This window comes from Mandrillus leucophaeus, unplaced genomic scaffold, assembly GCF_000951045.1.
Source record: "Mandrillus leucophaeus isolate KB7577 unplaced genomic scaffold, Mleu.le_1.0 Scaffold484, whole genome shotgun sequence".
Classification (NCBI taxonomy): Eukaryota; Metazoa; Chordata; class Mammalia; order Primates; family Cercopithecidae; genus Mandrillus; species Mandrillus leucophaeus.
Window position 1 is genome coordinate 1,707,150 of NW_012105187.1, and position 27,280 is coordinate 1,734,429.

The 27,280-nt window shown below is 39.9% G+C and overlaps 1 protein-coding gene across 1 annotated transcript in view; it reads right to left on the reverse strand.

The window, feature by feature from the left end:
* The window catches only part of COLGALT2 (collagen beta(1-O)galactosyltransferase 2), a 106,623-nt gene extending 79,563 nt beyond the window's left edge, over nt 1-27,060 (reverse strand). The window contains exon 1 of the mRNA XM_011995366.1: nt 26,820-27,060. The gene's annotated coding sequence lies outside the window, so the exon portion shown is untranslated. The remainder of the gene's footprint in view (nt 1-26,819) is intronic.
* Between the last annotated feature and the right edge of the window lie 220 nt (nt 27,061-27,280).

Here is a 27,280-nt window from a genome sequence, read left to right on the forward strand (position 1 = left end):
GTATTATTTCTGAGGGCTCTGTTCTGTTCCATTGGTCTATATCTCTGTTTTGGTACCAGTACCATGCTGTTTTGGTTACTGTAGCCTTGTAGTAATTTCTGTTTATTCTACTCTTGCTTGTGTTCTGTAGACATCACAGATCTCATGCCAAGGCTTTGCCTGATGCAGAGAGCTAAGTAATACAAAAGTACTGAACATTCCAAAGACAAGTCCAGTTTCCATAAACTCATCAGTTATGACTATGTCCATGTTATAGATTCCTGGAGGTACCAATGGAGTTGCCAGCTGCTGTCACTTCATCAAGAGGGAGGATCCTGCAAAATCTTCCATTGGATACAGAGAGGTTCCCAGCATGGCTCTGGGGTCTAGATTTTTTTACTTAAAAATCTATAGGGACCAGCCAGTCATGCAAGTGAATGATGTAGTTGAGAGACTACATACCCCAACTCAAGGTACAGCCATTATTTTGCCATTTTGAAATTCAGGCCCAGTAATGCCAAAGCTTCCAATTCTTGAAGAGAAGGCAGAAATTCAGATTTTTATAGGAAATCCTTAAATATTGGCAATTTAAAAAGAGCAGGTAGGGCAAACAAAACACATTTGCAGGTTCAATCTGGCCCACAGGCACCTAGTTAAGGATCTCTGCTACAGGTATTTACCAACTGTGTCTCCTCACTAAAGAGTCTAGCAGCCTGGGAGAGCTTTGCTGTGGAATCACCAAATGTCTCCAAACCTTGAAAGGCACAGTGGGGCAAGGAGCTAACTGAACCAAAGACATCATGGTGATTTAGAGGTAAATAATTGTTTTCTTAAAATGATGAGATTTTGTTTCCATCTTTCCTCCTACCAGTCTCCCGCTCTGTTCTCTCAAAGAATGAGGTAGGTACACAGGCCTGAATGAAGGAGAATCTCCTAGAACCATGACCAAAGAACAGTGGCTATTGTGAGGACAGAAAGGAAATATGACAGAGTAACTACAGATCCAAACTGAGGGCCACCAAATACCCTGCTTTTGATCAACATCTGAAGGAAAGAGCTTCAAAGTTTCTTTGAACTCGGTCAGCCTTTGCTCCAAAAGTACTGGCCACCTTTCACAATGGCATCAATGGAATCTCCTGTCCAGACTTTTGGCTACTGAAATAAAGGATCATCAGCTCCTGGGAGATGGATGACAGCCATAGAGTAGGAAGCCAGTAGTGCCCTCCAGCCAGAGAGGAAGCAAATACAACAGACCAGTGGGGAGGGAGGCCTGTTTTTAATTCTCAGTGGCATCATGCTGTGGCTCAGTGAGGGACTCTGAATTTGGAGAAGGCCGTTACTTGACATATATTATTACCAGTGGCAGCAATCTACCAAAGAGGATTGTGGAGATCCAAGGGCTATTTCAGCTTTTTCAAGAAACAATTCAAAACCTTGTCAGAATAAAATCCACATTTCCTCTTTCTCCTTAGTGCATTTCCCTACCCAGAGTCAAGCACATAAGACACTGTTCGCAGCTGTAGAGTGAACGCTAGCTATGCAGGTGCCAGCCCCATGGTTTGCTTTGGGAGCTGATTTAATGAAAGCTGGAATTGGGACCAGTAAAGCTTTCATTTCAGGGCCTGTTCTCCAACATAGTTGTCTGACAACTTAACTGGGAAAGAGAAATTACCGAGAGAGGACAGCCAGTAGAAACCATTCTACTATGCACAACCTCCTTTTTCTTTCCAACTCACTCCAGAGTAATTCCAATCTCCAGTTACCTTCCAATCTGTCTGCTGAAAACCTTTTCCTTGTTTACTGCCATCTGCTACATAAGAAACCCAGACAGCCTCCATCCTCACTACTCTTATTTAAGGAGCCAGCCAGTAGGTACAAACCCGGCTTCCTTGTCCCAATCCGCTGTCATGCTTCTTCACTATTTAAACCTGTGGTCAGGAAGCATTCTCTTAGTAATTTAAGGGGTCACCATCTCAAACTCTTCCTTTGCTCTCAATGTCACTGTGTAGTTACGGTCAGTAGGCAGCTCTCTCGGCTGTCTGTCTTGTCTTACTTTTAGACGGTGTAAATCCTGTATGTAAAACCAACATGTGAGGTGCAAGTGGATATCAGTCTGGGCAGTTGGTTAATATGTTCCCAGACTGTTACATAAACCAATAATAAGTGTAACTGACCAGCAGGGTTTGAATGGAAATGAAAATCTTACACATTCTCTGCACTCACACTGGCCTTTACTATAGAAAACTTAATTATAATTCATAATTGTGTAATCTCCAAGAAAACTATAAGAAAATAAGGGAAGGAAAAGGGCAGAAAAGGAATGATTTTTCTTTGTCCTTTCTCATGCCTGCTGAGGATGGCATTTCTCCTTTTCTCCAAAAAAGAATAAAGAAAAATAGGATATCAAATAAAAGAGAATAGAGTTTTCCCATGATCTCTCCTACATCTAGACCATCATCGTTCACCATCCTACATTTCTGCTGCCTCTTTCTTTAGGAAGATGAGTAAAAATGATTTTTTCCAATCCACTAATCTTATAAGCCTTTTTGTGCAAATGTCTCTGTAAGTATTTAAAAACACTGTAAAATATTGTACTACTAATACAAACACAGAAAAGAAACTATTTAATCAGAGATTTTGATAGTCACCAAATCTAAAGCCAACCATGTGTGTGGAATTCCCACAGCATCTAGGATTGTTAGAGGAAAACAATGTTTTCTTTTAAACAAAATGAAAACACGATGCTGGGTCACATTTCCAAATTCTTTTTCTTAAAAGAGAGAGAAAAAAGATTGAATCTATTTTCATAATAAGTGTGGATGACTCTTGGAAACAATGAACCATTGTTTGTTTTTACTGAACTTAGCAGTAAAATCAAGAAACTGTACATTTTCAGTGTGGATATGGAAATTCTAATAAACATAAAATTCATCCTCACTGTGCATTTCAAAACACAGTCTATTCCTATCATCAAATAAGCAAAATAAGAAAAAGGGTCCCACAGAAGAGAATTCCAATTTTTCTGGTTCTCGAAAAAAGCTTTGTAACCAGATAGGCCATTGAGGAACTTGGAGGAAACCATTAGCTGTCTTTGAGGATCTCAGTTTTATCATAAAATGCAAATAAAGTGGGTATTGATGTGAAAATCTATTACAGTAACTTGTTTACCTTTTCCCAAATATTTACTGAGCAGCTTCCTATAAGGCACCTCAGTGCTAGAACCTGGGGATTCAAAAAGAAAGAAGCTGAGCCTAGGGGGCAGATCCAAAAAAGTAAACATAATTAAAAATAGTTATAAGAGTGTTGTGGGGGGCCGGGCGTGGTGGCTCACACCTGTAATCTCAGCACTTTGGGAGGCCAAGGTAGGTGGATCATTTGAGGTCAGGAGTTCGAGACCAGCTTGGCCAACATGGTGAAACCCCATCTCTACTAAAAATACAAAAATTAGCTGGGTGTGGTGGTGAATGACTGTAATCCCAGCTACTCAGAAGGTTGAGGCAGGAGAATTGCTTGAACCTGGTAGACAGAGACTGCAGTGAGCCAAGACTGTGCCACTGCACTCCAGCCTGGGTGACAGAGTCAGACTCCATCTCAAAACAAACAAACAAACAAACAAACAAAACAGCATTGTGGGAGATTCGGTAAAGCACACAATAGGTCTCAGCCCAGATTTCAACACCTGCAAGAATCTACTCAAAGAAGGTATGGTCTGTTACAAGCCTTAAAAAATAGGCAAGTCGTGTAGAGAGGCAGTCTGAATCTAAAAAGAGCATTTATAAAGGTCCAGAGGCCAGAGAGAGTTGTGGCCTTGCAGAAGGCAGTTCAACATGATTGCAGCATGAGGGAGGAATGGGGAAGGATGAGGCGGGAGAAACTGGCAGAACCCTTATATCTTGAAGGGTCTTGAATGTCATTCCAAGGTATATGGATTTCACCCTCAAAGGTCTTTGAAGGTTTGGGAGTAACAAGGCCAAGTTTTACCTAAAAAAAGGTCATGTAGCTTACAGTGGATGAATTGGTGGGGGGTAAAACAGAGACCAGAGCAATCCATTAGGAGATGGGAGATGACAGTGACTTGAACTAAGGAAATGGCAGAGCAGATAAGGAAAAGTGAAAAAAGTGAAAAAAAATTCTAGAGGATTAAGTAGGAACAACTGACAAAAATTGCTTAATAACTTGATATGGATGACGGGGGAGAGGTCCATGTTTCTGTTTTGGGCAAATGCTTGCATGGTGGTGGGAATATAGGAGACAGAGCTGGTTGAGAAAAGGAAGGAGAAAGTGGAGAGCTCAGTCTGAGATACAAATTAGAGGAATCTCTGGACCATTCACATGAAAATGCCAAGAGATCTCTAGGTCTTGAGCTGAAGAGACACCATCAGGGAGAGAATAAAGAGTTGGGAGTCATAGGCATACATTTGGTAACTGAAGCAGGAATGGACCAGACTACTTGAGATGAGGTTTTCCAATGAAAAGAAAGCCAAATCTAGATCCCAGGGGAACACCACTTTTAAGAAAAATGCAGTGAGAAATGAGTAAGCCAAAGGGAAGACAGCAAGGTAAGAAGAAAATTAGGAAGGTGGAACCATGGATCCGAGCAAAGGCACTGTTATAAAAAAGGAAATTGGTCCACATGATTGAAGGCAGCAGAAAGGAGACTGAAGAGAAAGTAAAGTAAAAGTGACACTGGATTTAATGAGGGGGATTGTTCATTAAATGGTGATCTTGGCAAGGAAACTTTCAGTGGAGTGGTGAGTGTGGAAACTAGATTATGGAAACCAGATGAGAAATGAATGCAAGTGAGAATGGGAAATTGGCAAATGTCGACCATTCTCTCAAGAAGTTGGACTCTAAGTACTTGAAGGCTGGCACTGGCACTGTGCCTCATTCTCTGTTGTATCTTGAGGTATAATATCAACAAGTGATAAATAAATATCTATTGGATTAATTATAAACAAGGGAAGAAGATGAGGCAAAGGCTACTGGGAGGATGGGTCAAGGAAAAGGATGAGATTCAGAGTGAAAATGAGAAGTTTACTTTAGACAGGATGAAATCTCTCTTCCAGAAGAACAGGAGTAGAAGAGGTCACAAAATTGAAATAATTTTCATCCACTAGCTTTAGTTTTGTTGATGAATTCAGAAGCAAGGTGATCTACTGAAAATGTCAGTGGAAATGATGAAGTAAGTAGATCTAGAAGAGTAAATAGCAAACTCACTAGGGAAACAGAAAGATCACTGGGCAGCTGAGGGCCCAGTTGAGGGTGGAGAGATTCACCCTGCGTGGCAAAATTAGCATTGACATGAGACTGGCGGATGAACAGTCCTCAGAACTAGAGACTGCAGGAGGACTGATCTGGGATTGGGCTTTTTTTAGGTGGGTAAAATAAAAAGATGCTGGAGGAAGGGAATCTCAGATATTTGCAATTGGTCCACACTAGAAGGAACTGAAGACCAAAGGAAACTTTGTTAGCAAGTAAAGTATCAAGAGGGTCTTAAAGAAGGTAAGATCAGATTATAGAGGACATGGCAGAATGAGAGCTGAAGGTTTGTTATATAGGGATATTCTATGTGAATATAAAGTAAATATACATCTATCCTGTTGCTTTAGGATCTGGCCACCATGACCAGGTGCTCTAACCAATGTTACCAACCTTATCGCATTGCCCCCCCAGCTCTCAGAACGGTGTCTTGTTCCTCAACCCACTGAGCTTCTTTTGTGATGCTGGTCTTCCCAAGGGGAGAGATGCAGTATTTTACTCATTCTAAGAGTCCAATTCCTGCCATTAGAGACATTCTTGATACCTGTAGTGAATGAATAAATGAAAGAATGTCTCCGCATGTTTGCACATCTTCTGATTTGGTGAAATGCAGACTGTTGTGCTCACTCTCCCTGTGTAGGTACCTATGGAGTATTCTAAGTTCTGAGATCCCATGCAGCAGATCCCTGGCCCTCTGCCATGATGTTCTTCTGTTGAAAGTTAGGGAAGAGGCTCTAGAAGGAACTGTGGGGCTGATGTGAAGGAGAAGTGATGCTTTAGTGGCAGTTGACAAGCCAGGGAGTTCATAGAACACCTCGCAGTGTAGAGAATTTGGTAAACTGAGTAAAAAGCTATCTACATGAAACTATAAGGAGTTCCTAAGTCCCAGCTGTAGATGCCATAGATGTGTGTGATAGTCAAACTATTAAATGTTAGATATTCTAATTCACTATAATTTATTGACAGTCACTATTAACTTTAGTGAATATGCTGCAGAAGTTAAAATGTCAAAGGTGATGCTATAAAAATGAATTCTTACTCCAGATCTCAAACTGTCATGTGTGGCTTTATTTATAGACACATAGTGGTTTCTGAGGCCATACACAGTTAATAAAATGTGACAGAATGAGTTTTTCATGCACTATAACCCCTGGTTATTAAATTTATCTCAGAGACAAAATGATTTAGAATTTTTCATTTTGATTATAAATTATCAGTCACTAAATTTTTTATCATTCACTGAATCACACCAAAGATTCAGGAAAAATTATGTAGCAAATCTGGAGTGGGACTTCTCATGCTAAGAACTGTCTAAGTCAATGTGGCAAAAGCAGCCATATGGAATGTTTGCAAAGCATTTTATTGTGGGAAATAAATGTGGGTGTTAAAATACTATGTATAACCACAAATTTAGGCATGCTATTTTTTATCAGCAGTGAGATTTCAGTGTTAAGGCTGAAATTCATTAATTCGGAAAGCTCTAACATAGAACTTTAAAAGAACAGCTGGTGTGTGAAGTAATCAAAAGTAAAAACAAGTTTTCAAAAGGAATAATTCTACCACTCAAGTGGCGTTGTGGGGCAGCAGGGCACGTGCTGTGTTTTAAAGCTAAAGACCTGGGCAGGATTGAATCTAGCTCTTGTGGGGCTGGAAGCTTATATAACCTGGGGGAACCCATTTTAAGAAAAAGGATACAAAATTCCAAATGTAAAATTAAATTTCAAAAGTGAACTTTTTATATATATATAAAAAAGTAACTATTTGTTCAAAATGAGAAAAGAAATTATAACAGTTTTAAAAGCTGAGTAATGCCACAAGCATTCAAAACCCAGAAAAATATTTTATTAGTTAACTGCCTGACATACTGCTGTTAATTTACTTCCTTAAATATTATTGTTTATATACTCTCAACCTCTTCATATAACAAATATCTATATCTTTTTGTATAGAAAGAAAAGCCATATAATTTAGTCTTCCCTCAACCAAAGTTGACTGAAATTTGGTTTTACTAACAGTTTAGAAAAGTTTCAAGCCATTTCACTGTGTTGATGACAGTTTTACATGCCATTTCAAATGGAACTGCCAAACTTTGTCAGGCTAAATGCCTTTGATCTGCTAGAACACAGTCTAACCTAAGGTGTTGTAATGTAGAAAATGTTATGTACTTGGACATACTCTCTGTTCATAGTACTGCCACAAGTTTGTGCTCTTCCAACACAGCAATTCTGGTATCTTTTACTTCATGTGATTTTTACAGCAAAAAAAGAAATGTATCTGATGTACTTATAATTATATTAAATGGTATTCACTGCATTGTCAAGCATGTTTCAGGCAGTTTTGTTTTGACAAGGCATAATGAGAAGTAAATCATTCACTTGAAATTTTTCATGTCTGAGGATTGAAAGTATTTTCCTGAGACAAGTTTCAATTGTTGTTTCTCCTCTGGCCCTCAATTACTTCTGATACCAGTCAGACGACAGAGCCTTTGGTCCTTTTCCACGTGTCAAGTGAACCACAAGAGTAATAACCTACATGTGGAAGTACCTGTAAACCACATTATTCTACCGACCGCAAACTAAATGCATCCCCAAGTTAATTTCCTCTCAACCAGATCACAGGGATGTCCAGGGCCATTCCCAGTGCTACCCAAAACAAGAAGTGTGATGGAGGGGAAGTTGGCTAAGTGGTCTTAGCCAATTGCTTATAAAACATTTCCTGTCACAGATTTTACCAAAACAAATGTGAATACGTCGTGATGGGCCCCTGGAGCAGGCAGAGTAAAGTGCAAGCTTCATTAGCTTCACAGTTAACCACTTCTGGGCCTGGGCAGGTCACTGTTTTGTCCTAAGCATGGCACTCTGGAAAAATCTTAATTTGTCTGAACTTCAGTTTCCCCTTAGTGAGATGAGGCTACTACTACTAATATGTGTTTCACAGGGTGGTTGTGAGCTCAGAATGAGTTAATTCATGGGAACCATTATCACAATGTTTAATAACAGTCAATGTTTAATAAATATTAGCTTTCATGATTAAGCAAAAGATGTTATAAATTGCAGGATACTATATAATGAACTGGTTAGAAGAATAATTCATATACCAACAAACAATAAAGACATTAAGCAGACACAATTGTCATATGTTAATTAAAGCTAATTTTGTAATTTTATTATTACCCTAAATAACTGCATATATTTGAAAACAATGAAACTACTTTTTAAAAATTATATACAACCAAAAGCTTGAGGCTGCAGTGGGCTACGATCGTGCCACTACACTTCAGCCTGGGCAGTAGAGTGAGGCCCTACCTCAAAAAGAAAAAAAAAATTATATCTGAGAGATTTAACTAGTACAGATGGAATGCCACCTCTTCCCATCTCACTATAATTGAAATGGGGGTGGGGTGGGGTAGGTGATTTGTTGCCCTATAGTATTTTAGGAGGAAGAAGAATGTTTCTTTTCTAATATTAATTATTCTAACTGGTGTGTTATATTTCCTTTCCTAGGAAGCACATAAAGAATTCCATTCCCAGAAATCAAGGTTTCAAAATATCTTCAGAAGCAAAGTAAACGAAATGGAAAACAAATCCTAACAATAATTTTATTCATAGGAAATTTTTTCATTGCTAATAAAATCTAGGAACTCGATAAACTTTTTTCAGACTATATAAATTCTTTATTTTACCTTGAAAATCTAAATATTTATTAAGTAATAGGTAATACTGCACAAAATATCTACATGAGAAGGCATGAGGTATTTTAGAGTCAAATTTGACACAGAAGCCTCTACATAAATGAATACACAATCTTTCAAAGTCATAAATTAGTATGCTGCGAGATTCTCCAGACAGCAGGGATCAGAATAAACTGAGAAGGAAGAAATATTTCCTGCCAGTAGCAAGCAGTAAAAATGCCAAATGCAGGGAAGCAAGGGAAGCCTTTCAAAAAACAAATGGGGTTCATCGTGGGACCATACATCTGCCTAAAGCAAACCAGATTATAATTCGTGTTTTATTAGAGATTAGACTTTCAAACATCTTGAGTTTCATCACTTGAATTTAAATGGCCGAGGACCTTTCTCATGGTCCCTAAAAATGTGCCTCTCCTTTCAAAGAGAAATAAATCATTGCTTTCTATTCTGATTTCTGGCTTCTCAATAGCAACTCACTTCTTGGTTGCACTCTGTGGGAGGCAGAATAAATGGCATTGACTTAAAGAATCGAAGTCCACTGAGGTGAAAAGCAGTACTTGTGAGGGCTCAGGTAGGAGACAGAAAAAATCCTGGCAGTTATCTTATTTTTCATGAAGAAACCAGAGCTGAGCTGTGCCAAGCAGACAGCTATGAGCTCACTGCTTTGAAATAATTACGCATTGAGACTTTTCTTCAGGACACAGCTAATGGGTTTATGCAGGAAACATAGCTCAAATATTGATTTACGGGGTTTCTCTTTTAAAATCAGTAATGAGTATGCTTTACCTGTACTTGGGCCTGACAAAGTTCTCTGTTATGTTAACTGATGAACTAGATTAAATAGAAAATAAATATTCAACTAAAGCAGATTGTTCTTAATACACATTTTTATGTTTGGTGGCCTCATTCCTATTTTAGGAGATGCAGAAATCAAAGCCTCAAAGAACTGAAAACGATAGAAGAGCTTTTCAGAGGAATAATACTCCATTATTGAGACTCAGAACTTAAGTACAAACTGAAGCAAACCCAAAATAAATTGCTCTGTTTAGCCCAGAGCCAATCTGAGAAACGTTCTTTTTAATCAAGATGAGATGTGCTGTGATGTCAACCAAGGAAACAGAAGCATCATAAGTGGACAGTATTCAAATGATTTCTGTGGGAAGATACAGAGCAGGATCCAAAACACTGATCTATATATTGCTGCAAATGTTTGCCCTATGCCTAAAGAAAACAAGGAGAAGCATAAGGGAACAGCAAAAAATTCACCTAAAACGCAGTGATGCATGCTGTAAATTTAGCACGTCCTTCCAAAACTCCTAACCTGTGCTGTAAGTAAGAGAAGAGATAAATGCAGATCTGTTGGTGTCCAGCACTCGCCTGGTTTTTAGACTCATTGGATGGCAGTGTAGAAAGTCTTCATTTATGGTCAAAGTGGTACATTTTGTTTAATTTTGTTATGTTCAAATAAAGCATTTTTTCATAAATACTGCCCCCCCAATCCTATTAGTAATGACACTGCCATTGATGACAGGAGAGCCAAGAAAAAGTTGAGAATATTCCACTGTGAAATAAGGATGCAGAGGATGTTAAGGTAGCAGATTTGCTAATATAATAAACAAGAGTTAACAGAGCAAATAATATTTCATTCTACTAACTGGTAGATGTTGAATAGTATAGTTAAATGGATTGGTAAGAATTAAAATGAAAAAATATTATACTGTTGTTGACGATATTGAAAACTGACCATATTTCTCTCAAGAAGCTCAAAGAGTCGCATGCTATTCTAAAGGCAAATCTGACATAAGTCCACAAAAGACTCAGCCATACAAACTTTCTTTGTTTTTTTCACCTTTCTCCATTCCTCCCCTCCCCAACATCTTGACAAGATGGCTCTTTCTATCTTGGGGCTCAAATAGCACCTTCTCAAAAAGCCTTTCTCTGATCACATTATATACAAAGTACTCTCCTATCAGAGCTCTACCCCATTATTCTGGTTTACTTTCTCCTTAATACATCTTTCAAAATAATCTTTTTTGTTTATTTATTTGTGTATCATCTGCCTCTCCCAGCGCACTATAAATTCTGTGAGAGCAGGGTCTACTTCTGTGCCACCAGCACCTCAAACAGTAACATTTATTATGTTCTTAGATTGCATGGGTCAGGCACTTATGACATTCTTGCTTGGAGTCTCTCATGAGGTTGTACGTAGATGCAGTGCTGGTTGTTGGTTGCAGGCCTTAGTTTCTCTCCATGTAGGCCTCTGCTTGGGTCTGTTTGGATGTTCTCATGGCATGGGGGCATGGCTTCCCCAGAGCAAGAAATCCATAGCAGAAACTGCAATGCCTTTTATAATCTGGCCTGAGAAGTCACAGGATCTCACTTCTGCCTATCCTGTCAAGTCACATGATTCAGCATGGGAAGACTATAGAAGGAGTGACTACCAGGAGGCAAGGATCATTGGGTCCACTGGGAGAGGTTGGTGCTGTTACAGTTCACTGTTCAAAAAAAGCAAGCCTTTGAGGTTCCAAAACCTCATATTTTTATACATTACTTCAACATTTAAAGGACTTTTAAAAATCATTAAAGCTTTCTGCTTTTCTAAGGCATTTAAAGAAAGTATGAATTTCTTTTTAGTGACTTATATGGTTTGAATGTGTCCCCCAAACTTCATGTGTCGGAAACCTGATCCCCAATGTGGTAATGTTGGGAGGCGGGACATTCAAGAGGTAATTGGGACTCGAGCTCTGCCCTCATGAGTGGACTGCTATTGTTATTGAATGAGGAGGTTTGTTATCATGAGAGCGAGTTCCTTAGAAAAGGACAAGTTTGGCCTCTCTTGTTCTCTCTTACCCTCTCTTGCCCTACCACCATAGAATGATGCAGCAGAAAAGCCGTTGCCAGATGCCAGCCCCTCAATTTTGGACTCCCAGCCTCCAGAATCATAAGCCAGTGAATTCTGTTCATTATAAATTATTACCAGTCTGTGGTATTCTGCTATAACAGCACAAAACAGACTAAGACAGTGACAGAATAAATGAAAAGAATCATAAAATGACTACTGCCCCCTTCACTTTGTATTTAATAACAAGTTACTGGTTTTGTTTTACTATCTATTTAGTTGAGAATGTGCAGCACTCAAGCTCTTTGAATGTCAATGTGGGATTAATGCCAAGTGCAGACAAAGTTGGGAGGAGTTTGAACAAGTATTTGGAAGCAAGTCCACAGACAGGATTTGCAGCCCATGTCTCTTTTGAGACAATGACATATGCAATTCTTCTACCAAAAATGATCTCACTTGTTAACAGTTGATTGTTCAGGGGTCTGGAAAGGATCTTGTATTATTCTGGCACCCAGAGTAAACTTAACTACAGGCTGTAGCCATGTGTAACCCTTATTGTCTCAGGGCTCAAAAGCTAGAGAAGGCAAATATATTTGTAAAGTTGCTGAAGACAAGAATTACCTGTCTGGATTTTTTAAAAGTCACAATCATTTTGTACAAGGTGAAAGGAAGAACACCTTCTCCCAATTATTTCATATAAGACAGTTGAATTTCTACTACAATGACTAAAACTAATTACATGAAAAAATAAATAGATCAATCCATCAATAAATTAACTAAGGAGCCTGAAGAAAGTCTGAATTTCTTTTTAGTGACTCCTCTGGCTTGAATGTGTCCTCCAAAGTTCATGTGTTGGAAACTTGATCCCCAATGTGAGAAGCCTTAAGATTTACCTAGAAAAATGCCTGTTTGGAAACACAGAAAGAAAATAATTAGAAAAGAGAAAATAGAGCCAAATAAACGATGTTAGTACAAGAGGAGTGAGATTTAAATTAAAATGAGAACTCTACATTCACTCCAAAAAATCAATTCAGGAGAAATTATTTCAGAAGGTAAAACACAGACTATGGTTCCTCTGCTCCTTTGACATCAAAATAAGGGAAACTGTTGCTTTCTGGCTCAAAGCTATAGAACAGGAAGACAATTTGTTATCTAATACTTAACAACTGATATATAGATTAGGGGAAGCAATGCTAAATCTCAGATACTCTATTACAAAGAAGAGAGAGAAAAGCTACAAAATCTATTTTGCCTCAGGGCAGAAACAGTTTCACTCTTAGTTCATTAAATCACATTGACTATGATATCAAAGTGAAAACTCATTAGGGCATTTTATGCTTTCATGCTTGAGCCCTAGTGTTACCAACGCACCCAAGAGAAATCTTCCTTCAGAAACTCAAAACAGCTGGCACCAGATTTCAGGGAAAAGAGGCAGCTGGCCTACAGCTGGAGAGTATCAGCTGAACAGACAAGACTGGAGAGGGACGAAGGAGTCAGCCAAAGAGCAGTATTTTCTCGAGATAATTCTGACCTAGCAGGATGTGCTTTTTAATTTATTAGTTATAGCTCAGAAAGGGAAGAGTGTGATTTTAGAAACCAAACCTCTAGTGTAAGTCAAAGAGTTACTAATGGGAAGACTCCTTGAAAAAGCAAGTTTTTGCTGTCTTGATTTTGATTTTCCTGTAGCATGTAAACTCAAACTCAGGAGACAAGTGATTTTCAGTCTCCCATATCTCTACATCCTTTGACTTTTGTTTTGCTCTTACACTAAAGTGTCAGCAAGGAGGGAGGTAGCCCCAACCGGCTTCATGTTACAGGGACCTTTCATGGCATTCATGCTTTTAGCCTCTGAAGGTATCGCCAATGTTTAGCATTTCTATATAATGATACTACTGTGAAGTAAAGTCTTTCCATAGGAGGAGCTATCACTTCAGTGTAATAATCCATTAGCCTGGTGAGACTTGAATTCCAACTGGCAGGTTCTTCTAACCTCCAAAGTGCACATGCAGGCCGCTTTCCTTACACAGCAGACTGAGCAAAAAACACCAGTAACTTTTGCAAAGAACAAATACACATACTGTTTCCCATCACGATGGCAAATGTCAAACGGCTGTTTTTGCTTTTTCCAAAAGTGCTTGGGGTAGAGGGGGAGCATTCTAGGGAAGATTTGCACTTACTTATTTTGCATGCATGATAAAAGTTAAATCTAACCAAATACCTGCAACACGTACACTTATGCTGCAAATATTCCACTCCTAGAGTCAACAGCAGTAGATTTCCCAGTTTTCAGACCTGGAACTATCTCCTCTAACATAGTTCTGACATAATTCTCTGAGCTTTTTTTCTTCTCATTATAACCCTTTTTTGCTACTGTTCTTCATGAAAAAAGAGCATTTTTCACTCAGGTTAGAGGGCAAATAATTGTTTACAATTTTTATATAGACATGAATCATCAGTCTAACCACCAAGGACTTGAGACATGGAAAAGTCAAAACTACAGAAGACGTCAAATCTAAGTAAAAATAAAGGAAAAAAGCTCAAAATGCCATCTTAAATAATGTGGCAATAGAGTGAGTTGTTTCATTTGTCATGGCATTAGCGGTGGAACTTCAAATACACAGCATGTGGTGGCTAGAAAAGTCTTTAAAGATCAGTCTCTGCAACCCTCATTGTACAGGTGAGGAGAGCAAGGCAAGGCAAATAATTGAAGAAAATCCGAAAATACAGTGGTACATGACATAGACAATGCAAAAGAGCAGTTAAGAAATCAGATATTACTGGTACTGGAATGCTCTGTATGGGATGTTGCCAAATACCTTTCAGCTTTTTTCTTTTTCTTTTTCTTTTCTTTTTTTTTCTTTTTTTAAACAGTCTTACTCTGTCGCCCAGGCTGGAGTACAGTGGCATGATCTCGGCTCACTGCAACCTTCACCTCCTGGGTTCAGGCGATTCTCCTGCCTCAGCCTCCCGAGTAGCTGAGATTACAGGTGCCGGTCACCACGCCCGGCTAATTTTTGTATTTTAGTAGAGATGGGGTTTCACCATGTTGGTCAGGCTGGTCTCGAACTCCTGACCTTAGGTGATCTGCCTGCCTCGGCCTCCCAAAGTGCTGGGATTACAGGCGTGAGCCACCTGTAATCCACAGGCTAAATCCACCTGTTAGCCACACCCAGCCTAACCCTTTTTTTTTTTTTTTCCTGAGCAGAGATAAAAATTAGGCTCTGTTCTCTAAACACACAACTATTAGGCAACATAGAGACAGAGATAGAGCTCAAGGGTTTGTTGCATGATTGGACCAAGCTGACCTGTTATCAAAACTGGCCTCTATATATCCAACATACTGACAATCCCCGCATAGTTAACTGATAGTTCTAGTACTGCTGTTATTTTGATAAGATGCATGGGAAAATGAAGTCTTGGCTCTCATAAGACGATTATCAGTAGCAAAGTCTGGCCAATGGGCTTGGAGGTTCCATGCTTTCCAGAGGTACACTTAATAATCTGCCTCTCAGGGTGAGGAGAGTTCAGCAAATATTAGGGAGTTACTGCCCTTTCCACTTTAGACAAACACCAGCAGTTCCCCTTTAGTTCAACGGTATTTGCACAGGCCTTATGAAAGCTGTTAAGATTCAGAACCATTGTCAGAGGACTTGGCAGAATGTAACCTAATCTTCTCTGACTGAGAGACAGAAAACTGGCCCAGAAGTGGGGCTATAACCTTCAGTCACCTGCTGGCATTGCTGCGATCTGATGTCTAAGAAATGAGGATCCAGTGTGTCTTTGATGCCCATCAAAGCTTTGAAGTTGTGTCAAGACCAGGGGACAAAGGCAGCACTGTTTATGCAAATCTGGAAACAAAAGAAGCTAAACTCCAAAGCCATTAGAAGTAACATCAGAAATTCAATACCCAGAGATGATTAGAGCCCCTACACCAGTATGAAATAGGAAACCTAAAAGCAAAGCTGGGCAACACACCAAAACACATACTGTAGGAAGGAATCCTGAGCTGGCCAGAGCCTGGCTAGACGTGCTCAGAAGAAGCCTTGATATATGCAGCTCCCTTAGCGAAGAGGCAGCCATCTTCTTCGCTGCTAAAGAAGGACCTCCTGGGCTGCTGCTGCTTCTCTACCTGGTGCACACAGCTCCTTCATAAGAAGGTCCAATATATGCCCTTGCAAGGCTAGCTCTCATGTTGCCACATTCCTTGGGAGTTCAGTCATCATCAAGCACATGCCTTCCCAAGGAGACAACACTCTTAGCAAACACCTTTGGCACAGTATTCAATAGGATAAAATACCACGAGCTTCCTAGAAAAAGAGTTTTTAAGACCACCCCACAGAGATCTAAAGTTGGGCTGAGGGTCCAGGAAGCATCGAGTATGCAGTTATGTGAACGTTCTTCAGATATGGTTACCTCCATGAAGAGGAAAGTGTTAGGTTAGGAAAGGACTCAGAGAACATCTCATCCAGAGATTTTCAAGCAAGACTGCATATTACCACCCTCTGGGAAGTTTTCAAAATATGTCAACTGACCTGGATCATCAAATGATTCCAATAGGCGGCTGCATTTGAAAATCACAATTTTAGCACATTTACCTTATGTTACAGGACAGGAAACTGAGGCCCGGAGATAGTAAGTGACTTGTTCAAAGCAGCCCAGCATGAGCAATGCTTCCAAGACCTTTCACAGGACAACACAGATAGCATATTTTCACACTAGGGAAAAAGGAAAGAGGATGCTTTTGGCTAGAGGCAACTGTCCTGGGGACCCCACTGCCACCAGCCTCACTTCATCCCTAGGTGATTGTTGTTTTCTTGATGGGATGTGCTAAGCTGTGGTATGCAATTCACATTTTTGAGAAGGAAAAAAGATACAAAAATAAAGTGGATGCATACACTTAAGAACCTTTATTGTAGAATTTTTGCCCTGCCACCAAAACAACACAAGAAAATAGGATACGGAACAGTATAAGATTTAACAACTAAGTTGCAATATTTCCCACAGGAGGCTGCTGTACATGCAGTTATAATAATGCTGCCATATCAACTCCTTAAAAAATATTTGTTATGCAGCAGCTGCAAACTCAGAACAATCCTCTGTGTAGCAGAACAGAACTGTGTGAATTTCTAAAACGCCATATTTTGAGTTCATAGCTAGTGAAGACACCAGGCTTAGGGACTCTGTAATATCATGTAATTAAGGCTGAACTGCCAGCTACTAAAAACAGGCTAATTTAGTAGACTGTTTACATTTGTCACAAATGAGGGGAGGAGTTTTTAATGGCATGCCAACGGGAAAAATCAAAGAAAATTAAATATGAGAAACAAAGAAACCAAGATTAGGGAACATGGCGACTGAAGTGGCTCAAATGAATTCTATTTAGTTTAAGGAAATGCACTGGTCTGATTTCCCTGTACTCTATTAAAAGATGTTCATTAATAGGCATTTTTTCTTCTGCAATACTAAAGGCTTAATGAACTCATTGTGTAAGATACACTGAGGAAACAGTGTGACAGAGTGCCGTTTTATACTGAGTCCCAGTGCAAGGAGCTTCACACAGTGGGCAAAACATCTGGGGCACCGTCTTTTAAAAAATCCTTCTAAAAAATTGCTACTATTAGGGATAGAACATATGTGCTTGACTTAATAATAATAATAATAACACAAATGATGCACGCCTGGCTGGGTTTCTCCTGTATAATCCTGTACATTACGACTTCTCTGAATAAGAACACCCCTTGGTCTTTTTGATGGTTTAAGCATCTGGAATCTGGAGTTTAGAATATTCCAGAGTATGCCAACTTTCCAAACTCTGAAAACCCCATGATCTGTACTTTAAGTGCATACATAGCCGTCTAGGAGCTCATCTTCTGCAGTTCCCAAACCAAGAAGAAGTGCATCCAAGTCACTTGTGTACATGCTTAACACACCAATTCCTAGGCCCCCGCTGTGGACCATCTGATGAATGTGACCGAAGTGGGCCCCAGAAATCCGTGTATCTAACAAATGCTCCAGGCCTTGTGATGCAACTGGCCTCTGAACCTGTATTTGGGAAACACTATTGAATCCAGCAGCTTTATACTAAAGTGTTGGCAGAACAATGGTAAGGACCATGTCCATTCATGGCCAATGAACTAGACCAATGGGGACAAGTCACTTTTAGGCCACCTCAATTACTAATTTCAGTGTGATCACCTGGATTTATCCATACAGACAATCAATGATGGTGGAATAAATAAAAGAAAGTACCTAACACTTTTAAAATCCATTGTTTTAGAAATCCATAGTTTGTCTTGCTAAATAAAAAGCCTACAATGGAAACCAATGTACCCAGTAAATCTTATTAAAATCTAACAAGATTGAGGAAAGACAGAGAAGAGGCTTGTACTTTTCTAAAATATTTTTGTATGCTGGCTGTTTCAAGCCTTACATGCCAATTCCACAAAACCCATTTGCAACACAAGACATGGTCTGACTGTCGGAATGCTCTACTGCCCAACCTGTTTCTAGCACAGGGAAAGCAGTGGCGTGGGAGCTACATACAAGCTTACTGTTCAATGGTGCAGTGATGACATGAAAAATCCTGATTCCGCTTGGCAGCAACTTTCCACTATCTTGGCGGGTGTAAACCATAATCACTGTGGTGTGTGGAGCTGAGACAGGATTATGGGGCTGGCTGGCAACCAAGAAACTAAAAAGCAGTCTATTAGTCCAGCAAGGGACTCTGTGTCGGGAATGCCATGGCCCCAAATGTCTACAACCACATTTTTCACAACTATCCCAAGAATTTAAGTTCCACTGTTAGTCTCTAGAAAATTCTACCTTTCCCAAGACTCTAAAAAGCAGCAATTTCTCACTTAATATGGCTTTCAGGGAGAACACCAATCAATGTACCTCCATAGACCCTCCTGTCTTAGAGTTATATCTCTCTCTCTCTTGTGAGAATAAGATACTTGCCTTCACCACTGCCCGCCTCATCTCCAAAACATATACAATCACTCTCAGAAAGAAAAGGGGCTGGAAAGAAGGAGTCCTACTTCCCTCTTGGCAGCAATTGTATGCACTTTGGGCTTGGCAGTCCAAATGCAGAAAGCTCTATGTAAGGAACCTCCTCTCTGCAGCCTGATGTATCCCTCAATAGGCCTTGAAGTGATTCAACCTGGAGGTAATGAACTATTCCAATAAAGCCAATGTGTGAATGAAATCAGGTACTTATGAAAATGCTTCAGCTCAGCAGCTCGTCCCAGGATTCATCTTCTACCATACTCTTGGGGGCATACAGCCCAAGATCACTATTCCAAGATCATTATTTATGTTATTATTTGTGTTTCTGAAAGACATATCTTCTAAGATGTCTTCAAACACTAATCAGAAAACACTGGAGGGAAGGAGATTATTTTGCATTATGTTTGCAGAGGAACAAAATCTTATCAGTTAAACCAACAAGTCAGGGGACAGGCCTTAGCTTGCTGAATTTGACACACAACTAAAATAATAATTGTTGCTTCAATTAAGTGAAACACGTTTTACAAAGTCAGCCCTGGCAGGATATCATGGAGCTATTATTCAAAGACTAACTCTGAAAGGATTTCTGTATGGTGCTCCTAAAGAGGAAAAGAAATGCCCTGCAGCCAAATCTGAGGTTTAATTCATGCAAGAGGCTTGGCTAATGCCACCGAACACAAATGCTGCATTTTCATGGATCTGAACTACAGAAAGTTTCAGCAAATGAATTATAGCCACTCTATTTATATTCTGACTGACTTTTCAATTATTACCTATAATGAGCTTCTTTTCTATTTTTATGAACATTAATGCACAGCTTTCCTACCAGAGGAGTAGAGAGCTAAGGGAGAAGTAATACAATCTTGATCCTTTTACCACTAGGTCACTTGCTGGCAGCTTGCCAAGCCTGCTGGTTCCCCAAAGCAGTTACTGCTTGGGTCCTGGGGTTCCTTCAGCAGCCTGGGGTGGGAGCAAAGGTCACCACCCAAATGCCAACAGGGGTCAGGCAAGTCAAGTCAAAGAAAGACAGCGAGGACTAACTGCAAGTGCACACAGTGTGTGTCTGATGGGGACTGGGCTGCCTGGACAAAATCCAGGGGACAGCAGCTACTCAGCTCCAACAATAGTTGCTATGTATGAATCCAGGCCTGGCAAGGTCAGGTGCTGGTTACATGGCATGTTTTGTGTGTGAAAAGTTATCAAGTTACACATTTATGATAAATGAACTTTTGGATGAATATTATTCCTCATCGAAAAGTTTTTTTTATTAGGGCCAGACCTTCTAGAGGCCAGAGAGACAAGGACAAGAGAGCAGGATGGGTGTTATCAGAGAGGCCTTCAGAGTACCTGCCTGGAACAGGTGTTATATGAAGCTGGCTTTTACTGTGCCACCCAGGTCATGGCTGTAGGTAGGCTGGCAGTGTTTAAAGAACATAGGATAGAGAGAGAGATTTTAACATATCACACTTATCCAGAATTGGATATGTAAAACACTCACATTTGGGATAAAATGAAAAGGATATATGTACATGTATAGAAGGTTTCTTGAAAAATACACAAGAAAGTGTTAACATTGGTTACTGGCAGGTGGTACAGAGTAGACGGGAGATTTAATTTTTGTTATATTCCCAACCATACTTTTTAAAAAAATTTATTATGCAAGTATATTACTTTTCCATTTTAAAAAGCCAGAAGAGCAAATTCTTAAAATAACTGAATTACTATTAAAAACCCACAAAGACCCTAAGGGCTTCAGATTTTAAAAAATTAACAATTTTTGATAGGCTGACAACATATCAATTAAATGCAATTAAATGAACAAGTCAGTCTTTTGAAATAAAAATGTCGAAACATACAATACATACGTTTTGTAATTCCTGATGAATAATAGCCATAATTTAAACACATACAGTAAAAGTTCTTCATGATATGGCAACTGGGGAATAGGTGTAGTGGCCATACCATAGGCTAATGATTTTCTTTCAGACTTTACGGTATGTTGTTATGCTATGTCAAGAAATGTGCAGAAACAAGCCTTATTATTGTCCTACTATAGTCCTATATAAGCCTTATAATGGTCCTACTATACTGTGCCACAGACTTGGAGACGGTGCCACACAGCAATATGACCCATGTGCACATTTAAGTGTTGGAAAAAGAACCAAGGGACGACCAGCAGCCTTCTCAGTTACAAGGCATTCATTGTTCATGCCTATGACCACCAAAGACAGACAAGCAAAAGGAACCTAAGAAGCACATGCTTATGTATTTGGAGTCACAAAGAAACTCCCTGGCATAATCACTTGGATAAAGGAGCTAAAACAAATCTGGGAAAACCAAACTCTGCTTAAAATACTCCCCATGCTCCTTTAAACCAAGAAGAATATTCATGATAAAATAATCAGCATTAAAACAGCTACACAGGATTAAAAATCTAGAAATCAGTTATCTCATTCCATAATCACCATGGAAATCTCTTCACTGCCCTGTGCTTTAGATCCCTCGTCATGGAACTCAATGTAATAAAACCAGGGCAATTTAGGTATCCTTTCTAATTCTGCAGTTAAGTTGTCATAATTGGAACAACAGGATTGGTGACATTTATTAGTCGCTTCAGTTTTTACCAAAAGGAACTATTCTGAGGTCCAATCATGTTTTGAAATTGGAGGTTGCAGGGAGGATTGATAATTTCTTCAATCATTTGGAATTAAGCTGAATTCAGGGGACAACCAAATCTAAGACTACTGATTAAAAAGGCTGAAAAATGGAACCTCTATTTTACCATTGCAAACTGAAAATGTAGCCAATACATATATGATCAGTGCCGCCTTAATCATTTGCCACTAATAATACTTGAGAAATTTCTTTCTACTGTTATGTAGCTATGATCACAGCAAGTGACCTGTCTATTTATGTATAACTCACATTTTAGTCGTAATTTGTCCCTACGAAATATACCAAAACAGATTAGAGTTCACTAAAAAGTGCCTGAACTAAGTGATGAAATTATCAAGACAGCGGAAGAGAACCACTGAGACCCTTGCATCATTCAAGTGGAAACGACAATTCTTATTTGAAAGAAACACTAGCGTTCTTATCTTCCCAAGTTGGGTCAACTGACAGAAGCAAAAACTAGAACGAATTGGTCTTTTCATGATCTTAAGCAGACCATCTATACTCGGTCTGCAACATTAGCTGCCTGGGTCACATCCTGGCTCCACCATGCATTAGCCTAGTGACCTCAGGCAAGTTATTTATATTCTCTGTGCCTCAGTTTCCTTCTGTGTAAAATAATAGAGTAGAATGTAATGGCATCTCCCATCTAGGGTTGTTCTCTGGAGTAAATCAGTTTTGATACCAAAATGTTTAGAACAGTGCCTCCATGAATGTATCCTTCCTTCCTTCCCTTCTTCCTTCCTTCCTTCCTTCCTTCCTTCCTTCCTTCCTTCCTTCCTTCCTTCCTTCCTTCCTTCTTCTTTTTCCCTTCCCTTCCCTTTTTTCTTTTCTTTTCTTTTTTTTTGAGACAGGGTCTTGCTGTGTTGCCCAGGATGGAGTATAGCGGCTCAATCTTGGCTTGCTGCAACCTCCACCTCCTGGGTTCAAGCAATCCACCCACCTCAGTCTTCCAAGTAGCTGGGACTACAGGTGCATGCCATCGTGCCTGGATAATTTTTGCATTTCTTGCAGAGATGGCGTTTCACCATGTTGCCCAGGATGGTCTTGAACTCCTTGGCTTAAGAAATCTGCCCACCTCGGCCTCCCAAAGTGCTAGAATTACAGGCATGAGCCACTGCATCCAGGTAAATGTTAGTTTTCTATACTAATATTTTGTTGTTGTTGTTGGAAAGAAGAGACTAAACGAATTTCCATTTGAAGATTTTTTAAAATCTTGATTTTGACAGGTAAAGGTTAAGGAGATAGGAGAAAAAGGAAAAGATTGAAAAGAAATAGCAACTATCATTGACTTAGTAGCATTTATGTAAAAGACATTGTGCATACCTTGTATCATTTACTTGTAACAATAACTCTTTGCGACAGGTGTTACTATCAGTTATTTGAAGACAAGGCAATCATGTCTTAGAAGTTTACTGATGTGCCCACAAACACACAGATTTGCGCTCTAGTCTATCTGACCCTAAGCTTGTATATTTCTTCCTCCAACTCTGGTTGATGCCCTCCACGCTAAACTACCAGATTGGGAAAATGAGGAAAGGAAGAAAAAGGTGAGGAAAATAGATGAACAGAGAGAAGGGAACTAAGGCATCATCTGCTTTTTCAGTCATAAACCAAGACTTCTATCTGTAGGGATAACAAACAATATTTAATGTCAAGATTGTAATGATAAAATATGACGCCATTCTTACCACTGGTGCTGAAAAATGTCACTGATAATAGTTTGGAACATTTTATAAACACAAAGTATATTAGCATTTCTAGTTAAACAGTTATGAAAATGCTACTGATTAGACATTAAAATGTGGAGATAAATTCAAGATAATGCCCAAACAATGCAGAAATAAAGTAGTATGCAAAATGTTAGGGTCATCCCCCAGCTCATCACAGTTTATGTTTATGTCAACAGAAGCTCATCTCTTTATTTAAAAATCCATAAAGTGGTTCCCAATTTAGTATGTTACTTTTCAAAACTCTACCAAACAAAATGCCCAGATCTTTCTATAATTACATAGCAGTTACTGCCTTGTGCCTGCACAGGCTCTGTGAATCCCAACTGTCTTCCCACAAGCAACAGCAGGCTCTCCAAAAGAAAAACTTAATGTTTCATTTGGGGCAAATGTTTGTCCCTGTGCCATGCTTCAGTTTTCGCTCTCATGGTACTTGGCTCCACTCTCCCTAATCAAAGGTTTAAGGGAGATGAGGTCAGCCTTCCCTCTGTTGCTAAGGCCACTTGCTCACGGCTCCACTGAATTAAGGATAACCCACTGAAGTACACTGCCACTTGTCGCAATGCCTCACAGTTCCCTTCACCTCAGCATATTGCCAATTCCCTAAAACTTAGTGCAGGTTTTAGGACACATGAGATAGATATCTTCCTTAGGTTCTTATCACAGGATTGTGATATTTGAAGGAAAACAATTAGTTTGGTGGACTTTGAGATCAGACAGGTAAATGTAAATAGCTTTCCTTTTTGCTTGTACAAAGTATCTATAAAATACAAATTTTCCTTTGTTCAGACTAATCTGAATAAACTTGATGCTAACTGAGATAACTGCAGACATTCTTTAACAGCAGGATCTTCCAGGTCGATTTGATGATACTCATTTTACCTGTATGTGCAGTGCAGATCTGGTCCAGAACTTAAAGTGAGAAAAATGATCACATAACAGGGGAGTCTGAATGTGATCAATAAGCCAGGTCTCTCACTGACCCACCTAGGACAGAAATCAGATGCTCCTCTAGCCCGTGGGTGGATGAATGAGAAGAGTGAGTCTGCACAGAGTGAGTTATTGAGATCAGATTCAGAGGAAGCTGAACTCCGTGTGGCTCTGTATTCACTGCAGTTCTATTTTATAAAGTTCTGGGTAGCTCACAGCCATTTTTGACATCAGCATGTGCTGACTTTGCAGAATGGATACTAATCAGTTTGGTACCTTGGAATGTTGCATAGAGCTTGGGAATGAGAAACTAGAGGCAAGCAATTGGCAGAAGAACCTCAAAGTTGTAACATCCTAAACTGAGGTACCACCTCCCATCAGAGTGTTATATCCCATAAACTTCCCAGCCAAATGTTCCCGTAGGGCCAGACCAGAAGTCAGCATTTCCAGAGAGATTCTATGGTACAATACAATCCATCTGTAGACTTGCAGTCATTAGACCTGCCACCCACTTCAACTCCCTGAAAGAAAACTCTGGTTGATGCCCTATCATCTTTTCTGTTTGTTTGTTTTTTGCCTTGCTGATCCCTTTTTCTAGAGCCATCCTTCTTTCCCAGGTTTCAGTTGATTTTTACTCTTCCTTCAAAACTTAGTTCAAACTAAGTGTCAACTCATCAGGGAGCCATCCATATCCATACAACTGCCCCAATCTGATTTATAAATCATTTGGTTCTTCCCCAAACCCTTTAAAAGCCATTCAGATCACCTTACACTGCCCAGTAAAATGAATCATATTTATCTGTAAAAACCACACATATCTAAATACATTTTTTTTCAGCCCTGACCTGGCTGGTTCTTACTTAAAAAATGCATTAGAAGAATGTGCTTATACAGTCTCTCTGTACCTCAGTTCTCTCACCTGTAAAGTGGTATAACAACAGTGCATATCTGATAGGGTCATTTGGAAGCTTAAACTAGAAAATGAATGTAAAGTTCTTAGAAGAACCATGAGCTCTTATTATGACGTGTGGAATTTATAAATAAATGTAATTTTGAGTAAGTCAATTACTTTAAACGCATTTCTTCTTCTGGGAAATAGAGATAATTTTATTTCTTCACAGAATGATAGTAAGAATCAAATGAGATAACAGTACATGAAAGTTATTTCCAAAGGTTCTTTACAGCTCCTTTGTGAGCTGAAAAGGACTATTTCGAAACTGGGATTTGTATTATTGTTACCTAAAGAATTATACAATGTTTTAAAGACAGAACCAAGATTGTTCAAAGAAGAGTCTTCAATGACTGATGTAAGCATGGCCTTGTACTTCTTGCTTAACCTAACAGTGCTGGACGTAAAGGAAAACAGATTTCAAAGGTCTATGCAGAACTGGAATTCTCTCATCTAAATAAGACACCCGTGTCCATACTATCTGGAACTTACAGGGAACTTAGGATGTACATTGATGCTGGTTGATCCTAATTATATTGCAGAATCTATGGAATTCAAGAGTCATAAAGAATTTTTGAAATCATTTATTCCAACTTCCTTGTTTTATTGATGAGGAAACTGATGCCTATGGATTCCAAGCAACCAGCCCCAAATCACATATCAGACTAGTGATAAACAAGTCAAGTTTCCTAATTTCTGGATTACAGGTTGATTTAAATTTTGTTTATATCATGTTCCCTGCCTTCTTAGAGTGCCCTTTAGGGATATGCTTGGGTTCAAATTCCAGTTTCACCATGTACTAATTCTGTGACTTTAAGTGACTTACTGAACTGATGCAAGTCTGTCTCTTCCTTGCAAAATAAACATTATAGTATCCTCTTAAAAGTTTACTGTATGATAAAAAGAGGTAATGTCTCTAAATCGGGTAGCAAAACATGTGCCTGACACCTGCTTCACCACTCACCAACTTCTTATGGTAAATACTGTAACGTTTTAAAAAACTAAATCGTGCATAAAGATCAAAACCATATTTTTTTTTTTTTTTTTTTTTGAGACGAAGTCTCGCTCTGTCGCCCAGGCATGGAGTGCAGTGGCTGGATCTCAGCTCACTGCAAGCTCCGCCTCCCGGGTTTACGCCATTCTGCTGCCTCAGCCTCCCGAGTAGCTGAGACTACAGGCGCCCGCCACCTCGCCCGGCTAGCTTTTTGTATTTTTTAGTAGAGACGGGGTTTCACCCTGTTAGCCAGGATGGTCTCGATCTCCTGACCTCGTGATCCGCCCGTCTCGGCCTCCCAAAGTGCTGGGATTACAGGCTTGAGCCACCGCGCCCGGCCCAAAACCATATTTTAAAATATCTCTTTAAAAAAAAAACAACTAAGGTAACTGATATGTGTGAATTTATTTTGGTACTGAAGTGGTTAAAAAAAAATATTCCTTCTCTTTTAAAAGCCTGGCTGTCCCAGTGCTCTCTTTCCACGTAATATGCCCTTCTCCGCGAGGCAGTCACGTATGGCAGGGTGTATAGTAAAGCAGTGTACAGCACAGTGCTGCACTATATCACATGTTTGCTTTTGCACCTTTGCACCTCTCCCACCAGGTACTCTGAGGCTGCCAATTCTAGCTGCTGTTTTTAGTCCTCTTCCTCTCTTTGCCCAACCGCTGCTTTAAGGATTTGTCTCGACTGAGAACAGCTCCCTTTATCAACACAAGACAGAGTCACCTGGGCTCTGTCTTCCTCAGGGGGCCAGAGTCTTCTTGTCTGAGTACCTGACAGCCCATCTCCCCTGGCCAGCGTCCACCTCCTCGTCTTCCACAAGCTCCTCAGCGGCTCGCCTCGCCACCAACTAACTCCTCGCCCTTTGATCCTCGCGTTTATAAAAGGTGCGAGACGACCAAGTTCTACAAGGTGGGGCGGGCAGCCACCCGCACTGATCCCCTGGCCCTCCCCGCAGCAGACACAGAGACCAAGTCCAAGCTTCCTTCCTCCGGGGACAAAACTTGGCTGTTTATCTTTCCCAGGGCGTCTTCGTCGCTCCCCAGGACATGGAACCCCGACGTACTGGCAGGGACAGCGCGGAGCGCTCTCAGGAGACCAGGCCCAGGTGGTGCCATGGTTGGGCACTCTCCGCGGGCCCCGCCCAATCTCCACCCCTAGGTCCAGGTCCCCCTGGGAGAGCTAGAAGCACATTTCCAGCCTGGAGCAGAAGCCTGGCACCAGGAAGTCAGAG